The sequence below is a fragment of the Camelus dromedarius genome, chromosome 27, assembly GCF_036321535.1.
Source record: "Camelus dromedarius isolate mCamDro1 chromosome 27, mCamDro1.pat, whole genome shotgun sequence".
In the NCBI taxonomy this organism is placed as follows: domain Eukaryota; kingdom Metazoa; phylum Chordata; class Mammalia; order Artiodactyla; family Camelidae; genus Camelus; species Camelus dromedarius.
In genome coordinates, this window is record NC_087462.1 from 24283254 (window position 1) to 24289602 (window position 6349).

The 6349-nt window shown below is 37.7% G+C and overlaps 1 pseudogene; it reads left to right on the forward strand.

Annotated features, from left to right (window-relative positions):
- The first annotated feature begins 4373 nt into the window (after positions 1 to 4373).
- Positions 4374 to 5497, forward strand: LOC135319436 (transcription elongation factor A protein-like 4; annotated as a pseudogene).
- Positions 5498 to 6349: the final 852 nt, after the last annotated feature.

Here is a 6349-nt window from a genome sequence, read left to right on the forward strand (position 1 = left end):
GTAGTGGAGGGGTCTGTTTTGTAGTCACTGCTCCCTTGTTTTAGTGTCATTTTGAGTATTTTAAGTGTGCCCACAAAACGTGTAATATTTGAAAGTGTGTGGCGATCAGAAGGAGGTTGAGAATGTCCTATGACTAGAGTTTCTCTATTACTTTTAGGGTGCTCTCTGTGCTACGTGCTTTGGCTGGAAGGACCTGACTTACGTTACCTTTGGTATCTCAAAGCCTAGAGCCCAGTACACATTTGTAGGCTGTTTGGGTAAGCTGCTTTTGGCCCTTTTGCTCAGTTTGTTTCAGTTGGATTAAATCAAAGATAGAAATTTACTCCCAGAATCCCTGGGCCAGTTGGCTTAATAATCTTACATGGCACCTCAACCCTTTCCATTAAGTCAGTTACCTGGAAAATGAACACTTTGGGTCAGAGGACTTAATGAAAAAGTCTGTGTGAATTTCTGAGAATCTACTACCAACAACAGAAAAACTGTCCAATCTGGTATCTTCATCTTCACACAAAAACAAGTACGTCTAAGAAAACCTTAGGCTAAACTAAGTATAAAGAAAATCTTACCCTTGAAGAGCAACCAGAGGAATATTCTTATCATATATTCTAGCTATGCTTTTCTACACGTTTAATTTCAGACATAGAAAACAGTCATCTCCGAAAGCAGAGTTCTCGAGTAAAAATCTAAATGTTGTGTAAGTTAAATTAAACAAAAGCTTATCATCTATGCAGAGGGTACTTTACAAAGGTACAAATCTTTACAGAATTAAACCTCTGTTTTAAGTTACTATCACTGATAATTACCAATCTGTATTCAATTAGATTTTTGTGTGTTATTAGCTATCAATTAAATACTCGATATGTGCTAACCTCTTCATATACATGATCTCATTTAATAATCTAATCAACCCTGTAAAGTGATCATTGGTTAATTGCTTGATGCCACAGTTATCAAGTACCAGACCAAGATTCAATCTCAGGTCTTGCTCCAAAGATCTTGTGTTTTAACCCATTCTACTGACTGCTTCAACTCATACAGCAAAGTACATAGCAACTTACTTCATGTAGTCATTAGGGGAAACAGGCTGAGCCCATCATTCAGCAAGACCGAAGGAGTTTTGTCTTAAAAAAAAAACTTTAAAAGGTGATATATCATCGAAGTCTCCTTATGATGAAACAGTGGGTCAGTTTATGTCCAGCACATCAAGGTCATCAGAGGTCCCAAGGTGCCTTCTTCACTGTTCAACAGCAAGTCATAAAGGGTCCCATGTAACCTAAGATGGATAACATCTCGGGTTTCTCCAGTACATCCTGACACTGACTATGAGGCGATTCACACAGCACATTTTTGAGCAGGATCCAGTCCCATCCAACAGTGCCAGAAGCATTTCCTGGTATGCAGTGAACTCTGCAGTGTGCATATGAGGTGGAGACTGGAGGGGTGCCAGGAGTGATTTAATTCAGAGGTTCTGTAGGGAACAGGACAGGCTGATCTTCCCAATCTCCTTGTCAATTTCCACTACCTCCAATGAAAGGGCTTCAGAGCCACGTTAGCAAATTAATTTCTCAACACCCACTACCAGTAGTTTCAACTATCAACCATCCAATAGAACCACTGAAGGGAAAATATATTTACCTAAATCCTACATTCCTTATGCAGATTGTAGAACCCTACATAAACATATGAAAACATGTAATATATATTTGTCTCTGAATTTTCTGAGGGTTACCATTTACTTTAATGTATAAATACCAAGTTCCTATTTTATGTAATTACAGGAAGTAAAGTATCTTGCAGAGTATTCTAATGGGTTATTTAGAAAAGTATTTTTAATTTGAAAATGCTTATAGATTTTCTAAATTTTCTTTTTCTGTTAATTCCTAACATTTCCTTTGTGGTCAGAGAATATACTTTGTATGATTCAATCCTTTTAAATTTACTGAGGCTAGTTTAATGGCCTCGCATAAATTAGATATATAATTAGATAGAGAACTGATAGATTATGGTCTATCATAGATAATGTTCCATATACACATGAAGAACATGTATATTCTGTTGTTGGGTAGAATCTTCTATAAATGCCAATGAAGTCAAAGAGATTGACAGTGCTGTTCAAGTCTTCTGTACCCTTGCTGATTGATGCCTAGTTTCATCAGTTATTCAGAGTGGAATGCTGAAGTCTCCCTTCAGCTCAGTTTTCACCTCGTGTATTTTAGGGTTCTGTTGTTACGTGTATTATCTTTGTAATTGTTTTCTTTTTCTGATAAATTATCCCTTTTAATATTTTTATATGTTCCTCTTCGTCTATACTATGCTTAATGTCTGTTTTCTTTGTTATAGTATGGCCATTATAGCTCTTTTAGTTACTGCTATTCTGTACCTTTTTGCCATCCTTTCTTTTTTTTTTTCTTTTCTTTCTTTCTTTCTTTAATTGAAGTACAGTCAATTACAATGTGCTAACTTCTGGTGCATAGCACAATGTCCTAGTCTTGCACATACATACATATATTTGTTTTCATATTTTTTCCATTAAAGATTTCTTTTTGCTATCTTTTTAATTTCAACCTATTTGTGTCTTTGAATTTACTGTGTCTCTTGTAGTGCATCTCTGTAGACAGTTAGATTCTGTTTTTTTTGAAATCCAGTCTGACAATTGTTGTCTTTTTATTGGAGTGTTTATTAATCCATTTACATATTGATATAGTTGGATTTACGTCTGCCATTTTGCTATTTGTTTTATATATAGCGCCTATCTTTTTTGTAACTTTGTCCTCTTTTACTGCCTTCTTTTTTGGTAAATAGATGTTTTCAAGTGTACCATTTTACTTCCTTTGTTGATTGAAAAACCTATATATTTGGAATCATTTTTAGTGGTTGCTCTGGGAAATACAATACTTGTTTTAACTTAAACAATTTCAGGTTAATACGAACTTAACTTCAATATTCTACAGAAACTGCTCAAATATAGTTCTCTTCCTACTCCCTCCTTTGTGCTATTGTCATACAAATTACATCTTTACACATTATGAGCCCAGCGGTAAATTTTACAATTACTGTTTTATGCAGTATCTTTTAAATTATTTAAGAGAAGAAAAGAGTATGCATCGTATCAATAGAATTCAGAAAACACAAACCACACGGTCATTTTAGTAGACACAGGCATTTAACAAAATTCACTAAAATAAAAAACTCAACAAACTATAATTAGAAGGAAATATCCTCTGCTTGAAAAAGAGCATCAATGAAAACCCATGGTTAACATCATACTTAACGGTGAATGACCAGATCCTTTTCCCCTAAGATCAGGAACAAGACGAGGATGTCGGTGCTCATCATTGCTCTTTAACAGTGTACTGAATGTTCTAGTCAGGGCAGCTTAGGCAGGGAAAATGATATAAAAGTTATCTGTATTGAAAAAGAAGTACAACTACCTCCATTCACAGATGACATAAAACTATACAGAGAAAATTCCAAGGAATCCTCTAAAACATTATTAAAACTAATGAATGGGTCTAGCAAGGTCATAGGCTACAAGATAAATATATAAAAACAAATTGTATTTCTGCACACTTTAAATGAATAATCTAAAAACAAAAATAAGAAAATTCAATTTATGATAACATCAAAAGGGATAAAATACTTAGGTATAAATTTGACAAAAGAAGTGGAAGACTTATATACTGAAAACTACAAAACATCATTGAAGGAAATTAACAAAGTTCTAAATAAACGGAAAAATATCCCCTGTTCATCAGAAGTAGCATTGAAAATTCTGAAACCCACGAGTCCATACTCAACTGATGTTTGACAAGAACATCAAGACTTCAAAAGGAAGAGAGTAATTTTTTTCAGTAAGTGATGCTGGAGCAACTAGGTTGCCAAATGTGAAACAATGAAATTGGACCCCAACCTCATTACCCTATACAAGCTTAACACAAAATGGGTCAAAGACATAAATGCTGAAGCTACATCTGTAAGACTCTTAAAACATAAAGGGTATATATCTTCATGATCTGGGATTTGGCAATATATTCTTAGATATGACATCAGAAGCACAAGCAATAAAAGAAAATAAATTGAATTTGATCAAAATTAAAAGCATTTGTGCTTCAAAGAACACTACTGAGAAAGTGAAAAGTCAATCTCGCCCCTTGCCCACCCGCCAGCCAGCCCTGCAGTGGGTCCCAGCCCTGTCCACTAGCATCATCCGCTCATGCAGAACCAGCTCCCCCAGCTTCCCCGGGTGGCAGGAGACCGGCGAAGAGGTGCAGGCTTGGCCCAGGTCCCACAGGTCTGCGAGGCTGTTGTTCCCAGTACTCTGCTGGGTTAGGAAAAGAGGAGCCTGTCCAGCATCCCCTCAAGACAGGAAAAGGAGGTGACAGCGCAACATGGAAAAACTCTACAGTGAAAATGAAGGAATGCTTGAGAACCAAAGTTAAGATGGAAAACAAAGAACAGCCACTGGATGCAGGAAAGCCAGGAGTAGCTCGTGTGGAAGACAAGGACAAGTGAGAAAACAAGGGAAGGATGGATCCCAAGGGAAAGACAGAAGATGAGGACGTACTAAAAGATAAGGAAAAGCTAGAGGGTGAGGCAAAGCCAAAAGAAGGACAACCAGAGAGGGAGGGGAAGCCGAAACAAGGAAAGCCAGCCAGGGAACCCAGGGCTGCAGGGAAGCGCCCGGCTGGGGACAATGTACCCAGGAAGGCCAAAAGAAAAACCAACAAGGGGCTGGCTTAGCGTCTCAGGGTACACACAGAGGCCAGACACAGTATGCATTTGAGCAATGAGGAAATGAGAATAGAACGTGATGAGACAGCTAGGGTGGAGGACAAGGTGAAGAAAACCAGACAGAAATTAGGTGGGCGTTATGTGGATGCAAAAATATTTACAGGACCCTTTCCACTCCAGGGGCCCAAGGGAACTCAGGGGTGCTGCAAGGCCCCACAAAGAGGCTTTGAAGACATTCCTTTTGTGCAGTGCCCACGGCAGGCATTTACCAGGCCCAGTGCTGTAACGTCTTATGAATACTTTGTTTTAGGCGTTACTCTTGTTATCAACATTTTGACCCAGAGTGTTCTATCAGTAGGGGATTTGCAGCCACATGCTTTGCAAAGATATTATGAATCTTGGAAAAATAAAGCAGTTTATAGTATTTTTTTTATAAGGCATTCTCAGAGTGGGAGAAAATATTAGTAGATCATATATCTGATAAGGGGCTTATACATAGAATATATACTTATATGTATATACATATGTTATATAAGAATATATAAATATATAATATATAACACTTACAACTCAATAATAAAAAGACAATCCAGTTGAAGATGGGCAAAGGATCTGAACAGACATTTTTTCCAAGGAAGATACACAAATGGCCCACAAGCACATCAGACGATACTCCACATGGTTTCAAGATTCTGTCTTTTGGCAGTTTGACTGTGATGTGTCTAGGTGTAATAACTTTGATTTTATCCTATTTGAAATTCATTGACTTCTTGGATGTGTAGATTAATGTTTTTCATCAGATTGAGAAGTTTCAACCATCATTTCTTCAAATATTTTTCCTGCCCTTTTTTCTCTTGCTTCTCCTCTGGGACTTTCATTACACATAGGTTGATATGCTGAGTAGTACCCTGCAAGTCTCTGAGACTCTGTTCCATCCCCCTCCCCCCCATTTCTTAACTTTCTGTCCTTTGAACTGAATAATCTACATTTAGCTATACCAAAGTCAGCTGAATCAGGCTCAAACGCACTGCTGGGCCCCTCTAGAAAACTTTCATTTTAGTTATTTTACTTCTCAACTCCAGAATTTGTTTGGTTGTGTTGGGGGCGGTATTTTTTGGTCATACTTTCATTTAATTCTTAAAGTGTGGTTCTAATTAGTTCTTTAAACATATGTCTAGTAGCTAGTTGATGTCTTTATCAATTGCACCCAACATCTGGGATTCCTTAGGGACAGTTTCTACGGACTGCTTTTTTTCCCCATGTATAGTCACAGCTTCCAGTTTATTTGTACGTCTTGTATTTTGTTGTTGAAAATTGTAGCTACTCTGGATTCTGATACCATCTCCTGGGGTTGTTGTCATTTCCGGCTTCCTAGGGATCACCCTGGGCCAGCATAGCTCAGTAGTCGGTCAATGATCAAATGCTTTGAGTTGGTTAGGTTTCTATCCAGAGCAAAGGTGATCTGTGTGTGGGTTAGGGAATGCACTCAAAATTCAGGGAGTCAACAAATCTGCCTGGACTTTTACTTCCTGCTTGCAAAGGGTCTAAAAGGTCAGTCAGACATGAACAATAGCCTGGGGGACTTTCTGCTGTTTCTTGTGTATGAATGTAGCCCTGC